Source organism: Macaca mulatta, chromosome 7 (genome assembly GCF_049350105.2).
Source record: "Macaca mulatta isolate MMU2019108-1 chromosome 7, T2T-MMU8v2.0, whole genome shotgun sequence".
NCBI lineage: Eukaryota > Metazoa > Chordata > Mammalia > Primates > Cercopithecidae > Macaca > Macaca mulatta.
The window spans coordinates 34,775,585-34,798,046 of record NC_133412.1 but is presented as its reverse complement, the minus strand read 5'-3'; the positions used below and the strand labels follow the sequence as shown (position 1 = coordinate 34,798,046).

The following is a 22,462-nucleotide window of genomic DNA, read 5'->3' as shown; positions in this document are numbered from 1 at the left end:
CCACATCACATTCAGTCATCATAGCTCCTCAGGCTCCTCTTGGCTGTGACGGCTCCTCAGACTGTCCCTGGTTTTGATGACTGTTAACAGTTTGAGGAGTACTGGGCAAGGCATATTCGCAAGATGTTCCTCAATTGGAATTTGTCTCATGTTTGGGGTAGAAAGACCACAAAGGTAAAGTGTCATTATCAGCATATCCTATCAAGGGTATATATACTATCAATGCGACTGATGCTGAAATTGATCACCTGGCTGACATAATGTTTGTCAGGTTTCTCCAGTGACGCCCCAACCCGCCAGAAAAAGTGCTTCTTTTCTCCCCCACTTCATCCTGTACACTCTGGAAGGAATTCACTATGTGCAGCCCAACTTCCAGAGTGGGGAGTGAGCCCCTACCTATCTGAAGGCAACATATCTAAATAAATTACTTGGAACTCTTTCAGAAGGTAGATTTCTCTATTATTCCCCATTTATGTATTCAATTACTTGTTGTATCAGTAAGAAACCACATGCATTTATTTTATTTGGGGGTTATAATCCAATACTACCTTATTTTGTGACTTTGGCCACTGGCAGCTACTGTATTTGGCTCCTGTGTCCCTCTGCCATACCTCATCGATGTGAGCATGTGGGGGTGTGTGTGTGTGTGTGTGTGTGTGTGTGTGTTTGGAACACTTCCTTACTTTCTGGCACTGCTAGGTAGGTTTTTATAATGCGGTTTCTAAACATCAAAGCCTGGCCATGTTAACATCATCTTCAAATGCATCAACATCACAGAACTTTAATGCCAGAGAGGGCCACAGGTCATAAATTCAGTATCCCCATTTAACATAAGATAAAACAAGGTTGGAGCAGTTGCCTGAGGTCACACAGCCACTAGCAGAACTCCTGATTTTTATTGCTTATTTTCATTTTTTTCACTATTTCAAGTAACTACTGTTGTCCATGTGTAAAAGTCCAGTCTACAGTACAGAAATTGTGTCTGTCACGAAATCTCTCCAGGTAACCAAGTTACCATCAGCAAGGCTGCACACAAAGCAACGTTGAAAATATGCTTCCCCGACCTACAGATATCCAGAGAAAACGCTACTCTTTTTATTTTTCTAATAACAGCTTAATTTTCCTCACAGTCTCTCTAATTTCTCTTACAACCTCTCACCTACCTACAATGGCAGTAACCCTAACTCGAACTTACTAGTTAGTAGTATCTCAGTCGCTTCTAGTCTAAACAGTCTCTCTTGAGTAGATGCTTTAATATCCACGCTTCGGCACCAAAACTAATGTCTGAGAAACAATTTGAATGGTAGGGAGCCTGGAAAATAAAACTTAAGAGGAACAGAATAGTGCTAAGACAATCAATGAGGCAAGAATCATCTCTTCAACAAACGGTGATGAGACAGCTAATATTACATGCAAAACAGTAAAATAGACTCCTACGTCACACTATGTTCAAAATTTAATTCAAAATGAGTCATAGACTTAAATGTAAGAGCTAAAGCTATCAAATTCTTAGAAAAAGAGTAAATCTTAAATCTGCATGTCTATTTTCTATCCATTAGAAAAATATTATCTACATAAAGTTTTGGTCCATTTTCTATTTCTTTACCCCTACCATTCAAATTTAAGTATTTTGATTTTAAACTAGTAAAAGCAGAATTACCAGAATCACATACCTGACACAACTAAATATTTGACAACACTAAATTTATTGGAATTAGGTAGGCTCTTGATTGTTTCTCAGGAACAATAACTCGTCTTTCCTACATGTTATTTCCCTGTTATTTGAGTAACTATGTAATGAGTATCTCTTTCGTACATTCAGTGACATGGGTGTGCATAAGTGTAATTTGTAACATCAGTAACTGGATTCACCATCTAATCTGCAATTCATGTTTAGTTCTATTGTACAGTATTTCCATAACTTTGGATACTTTAGTCAAACTTACACTTCTCATCAATTATAAAAATCAAGATGTTAATTAAGACGTTATATCAACTGTGACAATTAAGATGTTAAAAATTCCGAACTAGACAGCACTGGGCCCACTTTTAGTCAGGCTGTCATGAGAGGTCCTTGAACTGCTTCAATTTCAACCCGGCCTCTTTTGGGCAAAGCAGCAACATGGTAAGCAGCTCTAGTAGAAAAACCACTCTTCAAATACTGTTTGTAGATTACACTGACAGCCCTGAAGTCGTTTGTGTCAGCTAGCCAAACAGTTGTTTTTACCACATTAGTGAAGTCACAGCCTGCAGCTTTCAAAATATCACCCACATTCTTAAGGGCCTGTTTAGCTTCTTCTGTTACCTACTCTTGGCACAAGCTGTGCACTCGAAAGGTTCATGCCTAGCTCTCCTGAAACATAAATGATCCTGTCAACTAACGCAGCTTCACTGTAGGGAGCAGTGTACCCTTTGGCTTTCTCAGTGCTGATCACCTTTCTAATCAAGGATGACATGGCTAAGCCTTCTCTCTTGCACCCCCTCTGGGAGAAGCAGTCCCTACACCAGTTCTGCTCACTTCTCACTCACTTCTCACTCACTTCTCACTTCGTCAAGAAGAGAAGGTCTTCATGACCTTGGATGAGGAAATGGTTTCTTAGATATGACACAAGTACCAAAAGAAAAAAAGCAGATAAACTGGACATCATGAAAATTAAAAATCTTTGCACTTCAAAGGATAGCATTTAAAAAGTGAAAAGACAATCCAAAGAGGGGAGAAAAATTTCGCAAATTAAATATGTACTAAGAGACTGGTATCCAGAATATATGAAGAACCGTTACAATTCAATAATAAAAAGACAACCCAATTTTAAAAAAGGCAGAGAATCTGAACAGATAGCTCTCCAAAGAAGACATACAAATGGCCAATCAGCACATGAAAAGATACTTGATATCATTCGTTATCAGAGAAATGCAAATCAAAACCACAATGAAATACCATTTCACACCCACAAAGATGGCTATCATAAAAAAGGCAGATAATAACAAGTGTGGGAGAGGATGTGGAGAAAGGAGGACCCTCAGGCATTACTAGGGGAATGGGAAATGGTTCTGTCACTTTGGAAAACGTTTTGGGAGTTCCTCAGTTATTTTATGACGCAGCAACTCTACTCCCAGGTAGGTATACAGGCCCAAGAAATGAAAACGTCCATCCGTGTAAAACCTCGTACCCTCTATATACTCAAAAACTATATCCAGAGACTGTAGAATACTGGTGACTCTCTTTGAGAGAGGTAATCTAAAGGTTTTCTTCTCCTCACTCAGCCTATCTGGCAGCATTTGAAGTTGTACAGCAACTCTGTTTCGTAGATCACGTTAAGAGAAGTAAAAAGCCAGTAAAGGCAATGTCCTCAGTAACAGCATAATCTGCAAAGCTAGCAACTAATCACAATTCTAATCACTTGATTCTGTATAAATATCTGCCTCAACATGGACCTTTTTAAAATATAAAATAATCTGAACAAAAGGAAAATCTGAGTATATAGATTCATTTGGTAGCAACCAATGACACTTATTACCAATATCAGAGAACACTAACCCTTAAGAATTCCTCACAATGCTTTTGAGAAAAATACGTATCCTAACCCAGTATATTAGTCCTGGCCAAATGTTCCCACTAAGTATCGCTTCTGCCTAGAATAACAACAATAAGCCAATCCTCCTCTTTAACTTTTTTTTGGCTCTGTATACCTGAAAATAAGTAATGTTGGCTCAAGTCAAAATAAGCTTTTTTAAAAAGTTGAATAAGCTCAAGAAAAGAAAGAAAAAGTTGTTCTTTGGAACTCATTTGTCATCTTGGAAAAACACATCTCCCAAGGAGAAGTACTCTTGTTCTTCATAATAATATGAATTTGCAAATACTCATCTCTTCCCTGCATCAAAATGCGCACATACAATAAAGTGTCTAATCCTAGTATTTCTAGTTGCTGGGCAATTACAGTTTAGTGTGGTTGCACTGGTAATAAAGGTATTTTAAGTTTGTCCACTTAAAAGCTCCACTTGCATCAGGAGATAGTTGAACCGGGCTGGGAAAACTAGCAGCAAAGAAGTAGATTATCTACATAATACCTCAAGCATGGCTGGTAGGGACAGGTCTACAATTATTGTGACATCTGTAAGAAGTTCTAAAACAGCACTCCCAGTGGAAATATAAAACAAAGACAGAATGCGAACAGCCTCTGCCTTAGGAGCATGCAACTATTGCAAGCACCTGTTGGGCCCAACCAAAATCAGTAGCTCCAGCCTAGCCTTTCTTTTGTGCCAGACACCCCTCTTCGGGTATCCCACAGATGCCTCCACCTCAACACAGTCAGATTCAACATGCACAGAATGGAAGTCCTCATCCCACTTACCACTCCAAGACATGGACCTCCTCTGGTCCTCCTCAATGCCTCCAATATTCACCCAGTCACCTAACGTAAAAGCTGAAGGTCACCCTTGACAAGCTGTTCTCACTCATTCTCTCCAATCAATCCATAGCTGTGTGGTAGGACTCCAGCTAAAAGGCTAAAATACTGGGAATAAGAGAGGAAGACTGGACAGACCCATCTGAGTGACAGAATGGACAAGACTTGGTGATAAGGACAGTTTACAATTCTTGCAGAAGCGCCCAGTATCCGTCTGGCTTTCCACCCCTGTTTCTCTCTTTCTTGCTGATTTATTTGCCCCCGTCTTCCTTTCCCTCCACGACCTCTTCCCTGACTCTTTGCAGTGATATCATTCCCATTTCCACAAAGAGAAACAAAGTCAGGTGGCCCTAAAATTTGGTTAACATTTTTCTGACAGGTGACCTAACACAGGAGAGGCAGGGAAGGTTGGCTGGGACCCAATTCCTTGGCCACATCTATTAGCTGATCCCTGAAAGAGGTGAAGTTTCAGGCCTCAGCATAGTGAGCCTGCCCCTGCCCTGGAGCACCAGGAAGGCAGCTGATTGCACAGGTCACCACCTCAGCTCGCCTGAGTCAGCCCGGCCCTGTTCCTGACTCACCCTCACTTCTGATTCCAGACCCCTGACTCAGCTACTCACACATTCCTGACTTCCTGGCCCTTGACTGGTTTGCTGACTGACCTTGGCAGACCTTTGAATTTCTCTAGAAGGCTAATGCTAGACTATTAGGAGAGGTTAGTGAGATGGGGCACCAGAAGAAAGAAATGGCAGGTGGCTAAACTCCTCTTAAATCAGCATCCAGAGGGCTGTGCTGCTGCCACCAAAGAATGGCACACAGGACATTCTAGGCACGTCTATCTGAAAAGATCCTCCAAATGTATTGTGAGAGAGGGAAAAGGTATTGTCAAAAGTACGATCCAAAATACATTTTTTCTACCCTATACTCCTATGCATTGTTCAATTTAATTTAAAACAATCTTTTTCTACCATTTATTTTTACTAAAGCAGCTACAAAATAAAAAATTCCACAAAATTACAATTTGAATGGGAAAAAAACCTCTGTGGCAAATAATATGACACTTCACATATCCTCCACTACTTACTTTTAACATGAAAATATAATTAGATTTGTAAACCACCAAAAACGATGTATTCCTATTTTTTGTATAACTCAGGCTGTGAGTAAAGATAACTTGTCCAACCAGTAACAATATTTCTATTGCCAAAGGAAAAAAAAATCACTTATTTTTATCCTTCAGGTTGATTCATATTTACCATTTTTGAAATCTCTTTCTAGCAAAATATACAATCTTTACAAGAATATATACCAAGATAAACTATATCCTGAGCCATAAAACAAACCTCAACAAATATAAAAGGACTGAAATCATACGGACTAGTTTTCTAACCAAAATGGACTCCAAATAGACAACAGGAAAATACCCAAGCACTTAGAAATTAAACAACACACTTCCAAATAATCCACGGGTCAAAGAGCAAGCCTCAAGAAAATTTTTTTTTAAAACATACACTGACCTGAATGGAAATTAAAATACAATATATGGCATTAAATGTTGATATTAGAAAAAAGGAAAAGTCTGAATTCAATAATCAAAGCTCCTACCTCAAGAACCTGGAAAAGGAAGAGCAATATAAACCCAAAGCAAGCAGAAGGAAGGAAATAATACAGAGCAGAAACCAATGAAACAGAAAACATTTAAAAAAAAAAAAATCAATGCAATCAAAAACTGATTCTTTTAAAAGAATGAATTCATGTCCTTTGCAGGGACATGGATGAAGCTGGAAACCATCATCCTCAGCAAACTAACACAGGAACAGAAAACCAAACACTGCATGTTCTCGCTCATAAGTGGGAGTTGAACAATGAGAACACATGGACACAGGGAGGGGAACATCATACACCGGGGCCTGTCAGTGGATTCGGAGGTAAGGGGAGAAAGTGCATTAGGACAAATACCTAATGCATGCAAGGCTTAAAACCTAGATGATGGGTTGATAGGTGCAGCAAACCACCATGGCACGTATATACCTATGTAACAAACCTGCACATTCAGCACATGTATCCCCGAACTTAAAGTAAAACAAAAAATAAAAAATCTAAAAAGCACTACTCAAATGCTAAAAAAAAAAAAAAAAAATCAGTAAGATTGACAAACTTCTGGTAAGACAAACAAAAAAAAGATAAAATACAAATTACCAATATCAGAAATAAAACAAAATATATTACCACAGATCCTGCAGACATCTATAAACAACTCGACACACATCTAACAACTTAGATGAAATGGACCAATTCCTTAAAAAGTACAAACTACCACAACTTATGTAATATTAAATATAGTAATCAGAATAGCCTCATAACTATTAAGGAAATTGAATTCATATTTTAAAACTCCCCCAAAAGAAATGTCCAGGTCTAACTGGTTTCACTGGAGAATTCTACCTAGCATTTAAAAAAGAATAAACATCAATTCTACACAATCTCTTCCAGAAAATAGAAGAGGAAGGAATCCTTCTCAACTCATTTAATGATGTCAGTATTATTCAATACCAAAATCCAAATAGCACCCTAAAAGAAAGGAAAAAATGAAAAAAGGACTATAAGTCAATGTATCTCATTAATATAGACACAAGAATCCTTAACAAACTACAAGCAAATAAAAGTCAGCAATTTATGAAAGAACGATACAGTAGGATCAAGTGACGTTTATTCCAGGAATGCTAGGCTGGTTTGATATTTTAAAATCAGGAGGGAAAAATCACATTATCATATCAATAAATGCAGAGAAAGCATTTGACAAAACTCATCCATGATTTAAATTTTCTTTAAACTCCAAACAAATTATGAATAGAGAGGAACATTCTCAACTAAAGAGCATCCAATTCACAAAAGATTTATAATTAACATTACATTTAATAGTAAGAAACTGAAAACCTCCCCCTGAGACTAAGGCTAGGTTACCTGCTTTCACCACTCTGATTCAACATAGTATTGGAGCTTCTAGCCTGCATGATAAGGCAGGAAATAAGAAGCAAAAGGCATATAAATTAGAAAGGATCAGAAAGCGAGAAATAAAACTGTCCCTGTTTGCAGATGACATGACTGTCTACATAAAAAATCCCAAGGAATCTACCCCACACACACACCCACAAAAAAAAAAAACTTCGTAGAATATGTGATTTCAGCAAGGTAAAGAAATAAAGGTCCTGATATAAAATAAACATAAATAAAAACATACAACTGCATTTATGTATACTAGCAATGGACAGGATACTAAAATGTAAAAATATACCATTTATAATCACTCAAAAACATTAAACATTTAGATATAAGTCTAGCACAACACATACAGGACTTATATGCTTGAAAATACAAAATCGGCCAGGCGCGGTGGCTCAAGCCTGTAATCCCAGCACTTTGGGAGGCCGAGACGGGCGGATCATGAGGTCAGGAGATCGAGACCATCCTGGCTAACACGGTGAAACCCCGTCTCTACTAAAAAATACAAAAAATTAGCCGGGCGAGGTGGCGGGTGCCTGTAGTCCCAGCTACTCGGGAGGCTGAGGCAGGAGAATGGCGTAAACCCGAGAGGCAGAGCTAGCAGTGAGCTGAGATGCCGCCACTGCACTCCAGCCTGGGCGACAGAGTGAGACTCTGTCTCAAAAAAAAAAAAAAAAAAAGAAAAGAAAATACAAAATCATATGATGAAAGCAGTGAACATCTAAATAAATGGAGATTTACTTAGACCATGTTCATGGACCGGAATACTCAACATAGTCATACTCAACCTATCAAAATCTCAGCAAAATTTCTATAGATAGAGACAAGGTTATTCTAACATTTATATGAAAAGGTAAGCCAGGCGTGGTGGCTCACTCCTGTAATCCCAGCAGTGTGGGAGGCCAAGGTGGGCAGACCATTTGAGGTCAGGAGTTCAAGATCAGCCTGGCCAATATGGTGAAGCCCCGTCTCTATTAAAAATACAAAAAAATTAGCCAGGCGAGGTGGCAGGTGACTGTAATCCCAGCTACGTGGGAGGTTGAGGCAGGAGAATTGCTTGAACCCAGAAGACAGAGGTTACAGTGAGCAGAGATCGTGCCATTGCACTCCAGCCTTGGCAACAAGAGTGAAACTTCATCTCAAAAAAGAAGAAAAGAAAAACAAAAACAAAAAAAGAAAAGGTAAAGTAACTAGAATAGCTAAAACAATTTTGAAAAACAATAAAGTGGAAAGTTCAGTCTACCAGATTTTAAGACATAATACAGCCACAGTCATCAAGACTATGTGATATTGGTAGAGGGACAGACACACAGGTCAGTGAAACAGAATAGAGAGCCCAGAAATTAACACAAAAATGCCCAACCCACTTTTACAGAGGTTGAAAAGCAATTATTGCAGGAAGAATAACCCTCTCAACAAATGGCACTGGAGCAATTGGATGTTCACAGGCAAAATAAATAAACCTCAAACTAAACTTCCACCTTACACAAAATTTAACTCAAAATGGACTGTGAACTTAAACGTAAAATGTAAAACTACAAAACCTTTAGAAAACAAAAACGCAGGAGAAAATATCTGGGCTCCAAGGTAGGAAAATAATTCTTAGACTTGACACCAAAAGCACAACTCATAGAAGAAAAAACTAAAGTGGACTTCGTCAAAACTAAAGACTTTTACCTTTCAAAGACCTTGTTAAAAAGGTTTTTTTTTTTTACTAGAGATTGTAAGTATGTCTTTACAAACCACATATTTGATAAAGTGCTCATATATAGAATACACAAAAAATTTCCAAAACTCAACAGTTTAAAACAAACAAACAAAAAAACCCCAAACAATCCAATTAGGAAATGGGCAAAACACATGAATAGATATTTCACCAAAGAGGATATACATGGCAAATGGACACATGAAAAGACATTCAACACGACTGGCCATTAGAAAACTGCATAAAACCACAATATTATATCACATATACCTATCAGATTGGCTAAAATACAACATATTGACAATGCCAAATGCTGGGAACAATTCCTAGAAACTGGGTCACTCATACATTGCTGGTGGGAATGCAAAATGGTATAGCCATTCTGGAGAGTAGTTTGGCAGGTTCTTTAAAAGCTAAACATTTAACTACCATTCAACCTAGCAATTGCACTCCTAGATATTTATCCCAGAAAAAAATTAAAACACATTCACACTCCTAGATATTTATCCCAGAAAAAAATTAAAACATATTCACACTCCTAGATATTTATCCCCCCAAAAAATAAAAACATATTCACACAAAAAGCTGTGTTCATAGAAGCTTTATTGTAGTAGTACAAAATGAGAAACATCCCGTAAGTACTTCAATGAGTGAATGGTTGAACAAACTGTGGTATATCTATGCTATAGAATACTACTCAGCAATAAAAAGGAAAGAACCTGTTGATACATGCAGCAGCTTGGAGGAATCTCCAGAGAACAATGCTGAGTGAAAAAAGCCAATTCCAAAAGGTTACATTCTGTATGATTCCATCTATATATATCTCATCCTGGAAATGATAAAATTTAAATTTTAAAATTTAAATTAATTTTAATTAAAAATTTAAATTTAATTTAAATAAAAAATTTAAAATAAAATTTAAAAAACAGAGAAAAGCATAGTAGTTGGGTTAAGGAGGGATAGGACGGAAAAGAAGGAAGACGGCATGGCTATAAAAGGACAACATGAAGAATGCGGGGAGTGATGTAAATGTTCTGTATCTCAGAACAATGTCAGTATCCTGGTCATGCTATTGTACTATTGAACTATTGTACTATGTTCACAATATATTACATTTGGGGGAAACAGGATAAAGGGTATATGGGATCTAGCTCTATTATTTTTACAATTGCATATAAATTTATAATTATCTCAAAATAAAACATTTGATTTTTTAAAAATTCTTTCTTAAACTTTGACCATCTTAAAAAAAAACAAAAAAAACTCAGGTCTTTCCTGCATCACTGGCTTGACTAACAAACATACTATTTATTGGTTGAGCTGATAATTTCTGGATACAAAGAGAAGGCATTTAAGGCATACTGTTCATTAAGGAATGATTTGGGGGAAATAACAGAAAATCTACAATGACATATCAAACAAAGTTGGTTTCAAGAGGAAAGGGGATGGCCTAAACCAGTTGGTAAGAGTAAGAAGGTCCCAGATCCACTGAATAATCCCCCAAGTTCACAGACTGATCACTGGAGACCAAAAGCATACCTGTCTCCTCTTTAGAAGGCTGTATAAATTCTCAGCCAGAGCATACAATTTTTTTTAATGAATATTAGTTTCATTCTGAAAGATGGGATATGGGTCATTTAAATTCTTCTGGTGTCTTTCCAATGATCTCTTCAAATTCCTGCCAAAAGACCACCAGAGACAGCTACAACTAACTGGACTATGGTATTTTCCCCCACAGACAAATGACAGTTGTAACTTTTTAAAGCATTACATTCAATGCATATTTTCTTTCTTTTTCTCTGTTTTTGAGACCGAGTCTCACTCTGTTGTCCAGGCTGGAGTGCAACAGCAGGATCTCAGCTCATTGCAACCTCCACCTCCTGGGTTCAAGCGATTCTCCTACCTCAGCCCCCCAAGTAGCTGGGATTATAAACGTGCACCACCACACCCAGAGAATTTCTCTGTATTTTAAGTAGAGACGGGGTTTCACCATGTTGGTCAGGCTGGTCTCAAACTCCTGACCTCAGGTGATCCACCCACCTTGACCTCCCAAAGTGCTAAGATTACAGGTGTGAGTTCCTGGCTTTTCATACCCATGTTCAATGCTGTAGACAGAGAGACTCTAGAAATAGGAGGTATAAAAAACACCCATCTCAGGTGACAAAAGTTTCATTTATCCTCTTCTAGAGTCTCACAGTTCACACTTTATTTCAAAAGTCACTTATTTAGTAACCACATACTGCTAATATTGCAATAAAAACAACACTGGCTGCCATAGCTCTTTGGGATAACCGTGAGCCAAAATTCCTTGAGCAGAAATCCCACCTGGCATAATATGTAGCTCACAGCTTCTCCTCTATCCTTTGCTGTCACCATCTCATACCTTTCTTTCAGACTCATCTTTTCCCCCTTTATCCTCTAGATCTTTAGCTCAAACTCCTCTTTGACTTCTTGGTGCTACCAGCTTCCCCACTTCCTCTCCACGCCACCTCCAATCTTCTGACCCTCCCTTTGCACATTTCTCCTTCCTACCTCCCCCATACCTCATTCCCATCATACTTCAAACTGCTCTTGTCCCTCTGCCTGTTTCATTTTGCTTTGTTTTTTGTTTTTTGAGGAGTCTCATTCCATCACCCAGGCTGAAGTGCAGTGGCATAATCTCGGCTCACTGCAACCTCCACCTACTGGGTTTAAGTGATTCTCCTGCCTCAGCCTCCCAACTAGCTAGGATTACAAGCATGCGCCACCATGCCCAGCTAGTTTTTGTAGTTTTAGTAGAGACGGGATTTCACCATGTTGGCCAGGCTGGTCTCGAACCGCTGACCTCAGGTGATCTGCCTTCCTCGGCCTCTCAAAGTGCTAAGATTATAGGCGTGAGCCACCACGCCCAGCCCCTTTGCCTGTTTCTAATGCTGATTGTTTCTATTGCTGGGCACTAGTCAGTCCCCAGCCTTCTTCCCTCTAATTCCTGCCCTTCCTTTTCCATGTCCTCTTTTTCTGGCTTACTCTGTTTTTCACTCCCATCCTCCACACCCTCACCTTAGTCCAATGGCCTTCTCCAAAAGTACATGCATATTTACAGAGCGTGTATTTGTTGGGTGGATAAAGGTGCCAGCCAATGTACTGGCAAAAGCAATAAACCAGGGACCCAAAAGCTGGATGTCAGAACCACCTCAAAGAACTCCTTGCACCTTCCTGGAGGGCTGGGGGAAGGAGAGTGGCCAGTGGGCTTCTGCAGGGCTTTGCAGCTAGCTACTGATGAAGAATTAATCAGATTCTACTTAAGAGATCAATAAACAGATCAATTTGGATACTCCCTAATAAGTTAAGAATCTGGGCCAGGAGCTGTGGCTCACACCTGCTATCCCAGCACTTTGGGATGCAGAGGTGGGAGAACCACTTGAGCCCAGGAGTTTGATACCAACATGAGCAATATGGCAAAACCCCATGTCTACAAAAAAATACAAAAAATAGCCAGAGGTGGTGGCACTCACTTGTAGTCCCAGCTACTCGGGAGGCTGAGCTGGAAGAATGTCTTGAGCCTGGGAGGTCGAGGCAACAGTGAGCCATGACTATGCCACTGCACTACAGCCTGGGTGACAGTGCAAGACTCTCAAAAAAAGAACCTACCTTTGGGTCACCATGTATCCTTTCACAGTCCAGGCCTATTTAGCAGCTAGTGAGAACTTTTAAACTCTTAACAGCTTTCCACAACACACCACCAAACAATCATTGCTCTGGAGCAGGCTTTATTTCAGGGAAGGGAGGTAGCAATGTCTACGGTGAGAGGACTCCCTCCAGTTAAAGTGCCTTCCAGAAGGAGCTGTGCTATTGACTTTAGGATGTTTAATCAGTTGAACCTTCTCACAGCACCAGAGGCAAAAGATTCGGAACTTCTCAAGAAACAAAAGCTGTGAATTTAAAACCTAAGAAGCACAGGGGACAGGGAGCCTCTTCACCTGCAATATCTAGCAGGCCCACACGGTGTTCTGCCGCCTCTCCTACAGAGAGTCGTGATCACTGTGGCCTTTGGCCTCCTACCACAATGAGTGGCTCCGTGGAGAGCCAGGCCCCTGACCTGATGTGCCCTCTTTGTGAACCCCATGAACGCCATGAGCCCACAGTCCTGGCTGCTGGATGCAAACAGGGCCGGATGTACTGGAATGTCAGCCGTAAACTCGGAGACAGGATTAACCTCAAAACAAGAAGTTCTTTTGAGGCCATACTCTCCTGTTAGTTAAATGACAGGCCAGGTTCTAACTAATTTCTACTAGTGTTTTGTCAAGGTCAACACCAGTGGCTACATAGGAGCAAAGTAAATTATTAACCCTCCTTCTCCACTAGGCCTGAATCAGCCAGAGTTCACCACCTGCCAGCCACGTTTTCTCTCCAGTTCAGCAGCAGGAGGGGCATGGTACACAGCACAGGCATCTGCTTCTGGCCCGAAGGGTCACTAAGACAGCTACAGGAAATGCCACTGAGTCGAGCCTGCAAGGTAAACAGTTCACAATGGGACAGGGAGAAGGAAGCACTGCACACAGGGTAGGAGCCTGGCATCCTGGTGTCTCTGAAACCAAGCAGCAAAGGAGCCATAGAAGGCTTCTTCTCATAAAAAGTCATAGGCTTAGAGACATGAAATGCCTTGACCAGGCAGAAAGAGGTCCTGTAAATCAAAGAGCACGAGGGGCCAAACAACATACCTTTCCTTTGGATTTGGCATATGCTGGACTCAAGTTCAGGGTCATAGTTATAAACCCAACTGGCTCAAAATACTTCCCCAGACGGACTCTATCAGACAATCCCACTGCCTATTTTCCAAAGTTTACTAATGCCTTTGTTCTCGCTCCAAATACATGAAGAACCCAGTGTTTTCCAACGAAGTTTGCCAGCATCTAAGTCTTCGTTGCACTATCATATAGCAAACACTTTGCAGAGTAGACGTCTTTGGGCTCTTGGACAATTCAGGGATGGAAAAAACAAGATTTTAACATCCTCCTGCACCACATCTCCCTGAATGCTTTCAGATCTATCTCTAATGCCACCTTCTCTGGACTCTGTCATTTATTTGCTTGACTTCTTTGTCCCTAGTCTTATTCCAAAAAGTCTTTGAAGCACATCCAGCCTTTTATTTCTAACTGTAAGTGGACTCAGTGTTTCCCTGAACCCAAAGACTGCCAGTATTTCTTCCCACTGGACCACACACTTGAGAAACATGTGCAGAAATTTAACAAATACAACAAAAAGAAAGAAAAAGAAGGGACGTGTTAAAAGGAGAAATATGTGTGCTTGGTCATATTCTCTCCTTCATCTGTATGTTCCCCAAGGATAAGGCCCATCCACGACTTTGGAATTTCCTGAGGAATGGAACAAGCCTCTCCCAGTCCCCAACTCCTACTCACTGCTGACAAAACAGCATTACTTTATTCATTACTGTGAAAACTGCTGCAGTCACCCTGGGGAACAAACACCTTGCCCTTTATTTTGTCTTTCATGAAACCAAACTACTAAGGCTGGCTCAAACAAGTTCTGTTCCCTAGTGATGACTCGGACAGAGGGATTTTTCCATTGCATCCAACTTGGACTTGTTCGGGCCCACATTTCCGGAATTCTAACGTGTGGTCACCGTGAACACACGATTTACTCTGTAGCTAAAACTCACTAAACCACATCTAATCACTTCAGAGGCCACCTACTACTCTGGTGGTTTCTACTGAATCCATCTGCCACCAACTATTTGCCTAAATCCATTCACATCAGTCCAGTACCTCCAGTAAATAAGCACTCAAGAATATTTGTTGAATGAATAAATACATGAACGCAAACAAAACTATTAGTTGTCTAAGGTAAAACTATAAAAGGCACACAAATGAATAAGGAAAATGGTTACCCCTAAAGAGGTGTTCAAGTCTCAGAGGACAAGACATGCTTTGGTTCAAGAAGTTCCAGAATGTCCTTGCCCACCCATAAGTCACCTTGCCAATTCCCCCTGCCCCCAAGACTCACCCAAGCCTCACTCCCTCTTAGGAACCGGCCCTAGCCTGCCTACACTGAGCAAAGTCACCCTTTTCCGAACTTCTGCTTTCCGTGTCGTATGCCAGCTTCTCGTGCCCCACGCCGAACTGCCCGTCAGCTTTCTTGTCTGTCTCTGGCACTAGGCTGGGGGAAGAGTTGAGAGCAGAGGCCACCTTGTCCATCTCTGCACCCCAGACTTCACACATGCTTGATGTGTTGAGTAAACAAACAACTACAGGCAAAGCAAAACACAATAAATGCCACCCGAGGGACAAAAGATCCTGGGGATTTCAAAGAGAAAGAACAGCAGCTGCTGGGTGGACCCAAGAAGGAGATGTCATCTGAGCTCAGCTGTGAAGGATGGCAGGATTTTAAATGGCAGAGACCAAAGTTCGGGGGCTGGTGAAGGACGTTAGGGACAGACAGGCTAATACGAGCAGGGGGACAGACGAAAGCAAGCAGGGAGACCACTAGGGCACACACAGAGAATCCAGTGGGAGAGCACAGGACAGCAGGTCAGAAAAGACAGTCTGAGACTGGAATACGTGCAGCCCTGGGAGGATTATTTTCCCCACTGCAAGGAGAGGATTCTTGGGGATCAGAGATGTGGTATGTCAAAAGTATTCAGTTACTCCATCTATTGCTAATCAACTAGGCTTGGGGTTGCACAGCAGTCATTTATGTAAAAAGAGAAGCCCCCCCCCCCCCCCACACACACACTTGTATATACATAGATCCCAGTTTCTGAGTCATGATTGACATTTTGGGTCAGATAAGTCTCTGTTGTGAGGACTGTCCTTTCTTGCAGGTCAGGACTGCAAAGCAAAGGCCCAGAGGTGGCTAATACGGAGTGACAGAGCACACTCTTCTGTGGAGGTGACAGGGAATCCTTTAGTGTGGCTGGCACCAGGGACAACAGTGAGGGCCAGGGTTGCAAAGGCAGGTGGGAGCCAGGTCATGGAGTGCAGGCCTTGGAGACGAGGCAGGATCCTGTGACTGGAGGGAAGCCACCAGGGACTTGTGAGGAAGGGCCTAAGCTATGGGGTGGCCAACCTGCGGCACGGGGTGCGGTAAGAAGGGGACAACCAAGTTGGGGAAATAGGGAGATGGCTGCTGATGAGGCCTGAACCAGGGCAGCAGCTGTGAGAAAGGAGGTCAGAGGACGGAACTGAGCTACTGTGGATGCAGAAGCCACAGACCTGGGTAGCAGATAGAAGGTGAAGGTCAAGGTCAAGGCAGAGACAGAGACCCCCCCCCACCACCAGTGACAAAAAATTAAAAATACTTCACTAAACTTAGGGCTTCTTCTTGACCTGCCTTAGGAGAGACACAGATCAATACTCTTATTTCACTGTACATGGAATAAATTCAAAAGATATAAAAGGTTTATACACTGCTTTTTGGAATTTTTCCTCTTACCCTATCCCCCTACATATCCCCAAAAGTAACCACTATTGACTAGTTATCTCCCTCTTGAAATAGTCCATATGTGCACAAGCACATATGCCTATATAGCAATATATTATACATGTTTTTTATAACACAAATAGTATCCCTTTACAAGAGAGGGAATAAAAACAGAGAAGGACAAGGAGAATTCTATGAAGTCAATGACAAAGCTGGGTTTAAAACCCTGACCTGTCCTTACACTATGCGGGTGTCCTTTATTTACCTCTACACATTCTGATTCACACATACAGCAAATACAGGGCATTCTGCAAAGTACTGACGATACAAAGGACAAGACACCCCTTCTTCAAGATGTGAGCCATGACATATCACCTAAGAGATACAGTCCAGCGTAATAATCAAGGGCATGGCAGGATGCTGTGGGTTCTGCTAGAGCCAGTGGCTATCAGAAAATGCAGCTTGAAAGAGATGGTTTTGTCAAAATGTTTTATCAGTTGTCTACTGCCACATAACAAATTGCCCCAAAACTTAACAGCCTAAAATAAAAACCATTACCTCACAAAGTTTCTGAGGATAAGGAATCAAGAAGTGACTCAAAGGCTGGGCACGGTGGCTCACGCCTATAATCCCAGAATTTTGGGAGGCCAAGGCAGGTGAATCACCTAAGGTCAAGAGTTTGAGACCAGTCTGGCCAACATGGTGAAACCCTGTCTCTACGAAAAATACAAAAATCAGCCAGGCATAGTGGCACACACCTGTAGTTCCAGCTACTCAGGAGGCTGAGGTAGGAGAACTGCTTGAACCCAGGAGGTGGATGTTGCAGTGAACCAAGATTGTGCCACTACACTCCAGCCTGGGTGGCAGAGTGAGACTCTGTCTCAAAAAAAAAAAAAAAAAAAAAAAAAAGGAAGAAGGAGAAGAAGGAGGAGGAGGAGGAGGAGAAAGAAGAGACTCAATCAGGCGGTTTTGGCTCAGAGTTTCTGATGCGGTTGCAGTCAAGATGTTAGTCAAGGTTGCAGTCATCTGAAGGCTTGACTGGGGCCAGGGGATCTGCTTCCAAGATGGCACACTCACATGGCTGTTGACAAGTGGCCTCAGTCCCTTGCTACAGGGGGTTTTTCGTGGGCTGCTTGAGTGCCCTTACAACATGGCAGCTGGCTTCCTCCACAGCAAGAGATCCAAGAGAAAGCAAGGAAGAAGCCACATGTTTTTTATAATCAAGCAATGGAAGTCACACTCCATCACTTCCATAATATCCTATTAGTTACACAGATCAGACCTTTTCAACACGGGAAGGGACAACAATGGAGCAAAAGGACCAGAAGGCACAGGTCACTCTGGGCCAACTGGCTACTGTAAATGCTTTATGCACTCTGATTAACTTTGCCACTGTAGGTACTCCTGTTTCCATACTGGTTCTTGTCTAATGAATTTAGAGTTTATGACATATTCCATTTTCTGCTTAAAGTGATCAAATAATAATGCCAAAATTTTCCACCAAGTAAAAATCTACTTAATGATCTTGGCAAGTCTTTAGAAAAATATCCATCAGGCAGAATTTAGAGGGTCAGAAAGAGTATAACATAGATTGAATAGGATTCCCAATAATAAAATTAAAGCTTTTTTCCTTTAGATGTTCAGGATTCAAATGTTTGCAATATTATGGTGGCTATGACTGTCCCAGGCTATTTACAACAGCCCCCCTCACTGCACCACCCAATTCTTGTGGCTTGACCATATCCACATCTGGAAATGCATCTGGTGTAAGGCCCTCAGTGAGTAGCCATAGCTCCTTTGTTATTCACACTTCCGGACTCTGAGCAGTGTCCGTGGATGGCTCAGAGATTTCAGAACATCCACTCCACATGGGGAGATAGGCAAGTACCCCACCAGTTACTTTCTCTGCTTCTATAAGCATTTAAAGGTATTTCCAGCAGTGACCCATTATAAAAGTCTTATCAGGCAAGAAACAAATAAAAACTTTCCTCCTACAAACCTTCTCCATCAGCATACTAAGCTTCTCCCTTCAGCTATAAGCCCTATCAACTCTCATCCACCTGCCCAAAGACACATGTTATAAATTCAGGAGACTGGCACTTAGCAAGGAGCAAAAACTTATAAGGAAAATGGGGCCCTACATAATCCTATTTCCATGCCTTTCTCCACAGGAGTCAGGAGAGACAGAGACAGGTAATAATCCCTTTAAAAATAGAATGAAATTGTGGAAGAGACCTCAGAGATCCCGTGCCTCCATCCTAAGTGTCAGCATGAACGAACCATCCCAGGGCCTCCCATCTCACTGGTCAAGCCCAGGGCAGGCACTTTTCCGTGGGAGGAATCTGCCTGTGTCAAACATTCACACTCCCCCACAAAAACACATACACGCACACCTGCTTGTCTGTCTGTCTGTCTCTAAAACTCTGTCCTTCAGATGCTCCACACAGGCTGCATGAGCTGGTCCCTATCTGCTTCTACTTCCTCTCATACCAGACTTTCAACCACCCTTCACGGCCCAGCCTCACTTGCCATGGTTTAACAGCTTGAACAAACCACACTCCCTTCTGTCGTAAGCCCCTCGCACATGCTCTTTCCTCTGCTTGGACCATTCTCTGGATTTATAAAAATCTAGTTAATTCCCATTCACCCTTCAGATTTCCATCATTTTCCTCAAGGAAACTTTTTCTCCCTCCCTGAACTTCAAAGCATTTATCACATCTGAATTACACATGTATGTATTTTTTTCTTTTTTCTGAGATGGGGGTCTTGCTATCTTACCCCACTGGACTCAAACTCCTGGGCTCAAGTGATCTTCCTGCCTCACGCAACCTAGTAGCTAGGACTACAGGGTGCACAACCACACCCGGCAAATCACACATTTATCCATGTGATTATCTGAATAACGTCTTTCTCACCCCTTTTGTCCATGTTATTCCTACAACCCAGCACAGTGCCTGACATAAATAAAATGCTCCTTAGATATTTGCTTAATTAATGACTATAGGTGAACTATTTATTGAATGGATATTTCAAAAACTGTATCAACAATCCATTCCCAACCGTTAGACATTGACACTGACTATTGAACATGAAATCTGAGTGGTGTGAGCCTATTCTCCTCGTCACTGTTCACCACAGGTGGGAAACAGGCAAGGGCCCTCCTCGCTCCATCGGTGATCAGGAGGCCTGCGGAAGGCTAGGCAAAGGCAGCCTGATCACGTGACCAAGCTCCTTGGCTGTGCTTCCAGCGCATTACCTCCTTCTCTACCCAACTAAGTCTTGACACTTTCTCCGCACGCTGCTGTGAATTTGCTGTGATTTTGAGACATCGAGAAGCCCTGGGTATCAGCCCTATCTTCTGCTCCTTATTGGCACTGCTGGAAAATGCCAGCCTGCTTAAACATGTTCATGAGGCATCAAGGTAGGGTCATTAAAAATTACCCAAGGTCCTACCTCTCCGCCTGAGGGATCCTCCTAATGGAATTTTCCATCAGTTCTTCCCGCACTGTGAGGCAAAAGCCAAAATCCTCTCTACAGAATAGCAGCTGCTAAATCTACTCGCCAAAAGCCCTAACAGTAGTCCTGGAAATAGAAGCCCTTTATTCTATCATCCTAGCCAGGAAAGGTAGAGGCTCTCCTCATAAATTGTTTATGAGCTCCTACCCTCTGGAAATCTGAACTGTAACTGGAACCTGATTTATTGAATACGTGAAATATATTTTAACTCATCAGCCAAATCAATATTTTTTCTTTGTCTTCCTAGCAATTCTAACTCTGAGTTTCACTAAAACGAGCTGGGTACAAAATCAGCAAGTTCAAGGTATACCAACATCCCAAAGCTCCCAGAGAGGTTCTTCGAAGAGGAAGACTCTTTTTCATTTCTGATTCTTAAGTATTTGGTACATAAGAGGTACTTAGAGTGTCCACCCACAGAACGGACATGCTATTTCTCACCTGAATTTTGCCACCTAAAGCAATAAAACCTGTCCTGATCTCCTACTCTGTACCTCCCTCAACCACAGCACCCATAACTTATTCATTTAACTTGCATATCTTCCTGCCCACAAGACCACATAAGATCCTCAAAGTTAGAGACCACAGCTTGCTTGCCTTTATATTCTTGGTGACTAGCACTGTGCTGGCACAGAAAGCACACTCAGGCATTTGATGGCAAATGAATCCGCATATCTAAAGATAAACCAGCATATCTTTGTCATCTATGAGCTAACCTATGGCAAGTGACTCTAGGCAGCTCAGGTAAAATACCAGGAGTGACTTGCAGAGATGCTCTGTTTACCCCTCATGGAGGCCCCCTAAGAGATTTGTCCATTGCCCAGCCCCCCGGAGTCTTGTCATGACAGCCACTGACTCTCAGGACATGGGAGGCACCGGGGATCAGAGCCACAGAATGGGGCACTGGGCCTGTGATGGGTTCAAAAGGAACATCTCAGAACACCACTCTAGACCTCTTATTTATATGCTTTTTAATCAATACAAGATACAGAAGAGTTACACAACTATTAAAAGAGCCATTTCTGGGGCGGGCAAAAGAGAGAGAGAAAAAAATAAAAGAGATCTTTTTTTAGCCTTAAATCTTACCCATTTCACTTTTGCCTATGGAAAGTTCCATGTCACTCTAGGTATGCTTGAGTTTGTGGAAAAGAGATATTTTCCTTTTCCTGGGCACTTGATTGCAAATCCCACCACTTCTCCAGCTCTCAGTAGCTGTCATTCAGGGTAAGTTGATTATTTGAAGTTAAAATGCAGAGGAAATGAGGAGCTTTTGCTGTTTCCCTGGCCAACCTGGCTCCCTTGGAGAAGATAGAAATGAGATTTTACACTGAATTAGCCATGTCTTCAGGGAAACAATTCCACTGATCCTCAGATTAGCGCTGGTTTTACCATTTGACCTTCTGCTGACCTTATGCTTTGGAAGAACCTGTTCGGAGATTGGCAGGAAAGAGGGAAGGGACAAAACTAGAAATGATGTGGGAACACGGCACCAAAGCATATATTCATTTCTGTAAGACTGAGTGACATTTCCAAATTGCTGAGTAAAATACACACATACATCCAAAATTGGAGGGTGGTGGTAAAGGGGGAGAAAAGTTTCAACATTATTGAATTTGAATAAAATTCTTACAAGGGTTAGAGAATATAAAATATGGGCAGAAAGAATTTACAGTATGAGGAACAGACAAGACAAAAGTACAGAAACTCAGTATGGAAATGTATAATGCAAAAATAGGCTGCTTGAAGAAACTCTCCCAAGAGGTTGTTAACTAAGTCAAATGAACTGCCCTTCCCCTTGCTTTCCTGTCACTGGATGTGGCTGCTTCTCTTCAGGTCTCTGTGTCTGTGTCTTCTCTTCCTCCTCAGGCCCTCGGTCCCCTTCCCTTCTTTCTCTCTCTGTCACTCGCTCACATTCCCTCCAACGACTCCCAGTTGGATAGGGCAGCCCTGTTCCTCACTCACTGTTCACACAGGGTCTCAAGATGAACTCATGAGCCTTTCCATTCCCAGTATAGCCCCCTTCCAGGCACCCAGAGACGATGCCTGCTCAGGTTAGCTGTATCTCTTCTTCCTCCTCACCCCAATCCATGCTCCCTGCGGGGTCTCCTCAGTCAGCCCCTACTTCCTGCTCATCTCTCCTCACTCTCTACTTCTAACCATTCCACCTGCAGCCTCAGGTCACACCACCACCAAGTAATGTCCCTATTAGGTCCCTGTATTAGTCCGTTTCCACACTGCTGATAAAGACATACCCAAGACTGGGCAATTTACAAAAGAAAGAGGTTTAATTGAACTTACAGTTCCATGTGGCTAGGGAAGCCTCACAATCATGGTGGAAGGCAAGGAGGAGCAAGTCCCGTCTTACACGGATGGCAGCAGGCAAAGAGAGAATGAGGAAGATGCAAAAGCAGAAATC

General features: G+C 41.8%; 2 protein-coding genes and 1 pseudogene across 14 annotated transcripts in view; all 3 read right to left on the bottom strand.

The window, feature by feature from the left end:
* The window catches only part of MYZAP (myocardial zonula adherens protein), a 338,107-nt gene that overhangs the window by 193,192 nt on the left and 122,453 nt on the right, over positions 1-22,462 (bottom strand). The gene's annotated exons all lie outside the window — the stretch shown is intronic.
* Positions 1-22,462, bottom strand: part of CGNL1 (cingulin like 1) — a 175,425-nt gene that overhangs the window by 58,233 nt on the left and 94,730 nt on the right. The window lies entirely within an intron of this gene.
* On the bottom strand, positions 1,943-5,469 carry LOC144329878 (2-iminobutanoate/2-iminopropanoate deaminase pseudogene; annotated as a pseudogene). Its single transcript, XR_013395608.1, has one exon. The product of XR_013395608.1 is annotated as a 2-iminobutanoate/2-iminopropanoate deaminase pseudogene (transcript).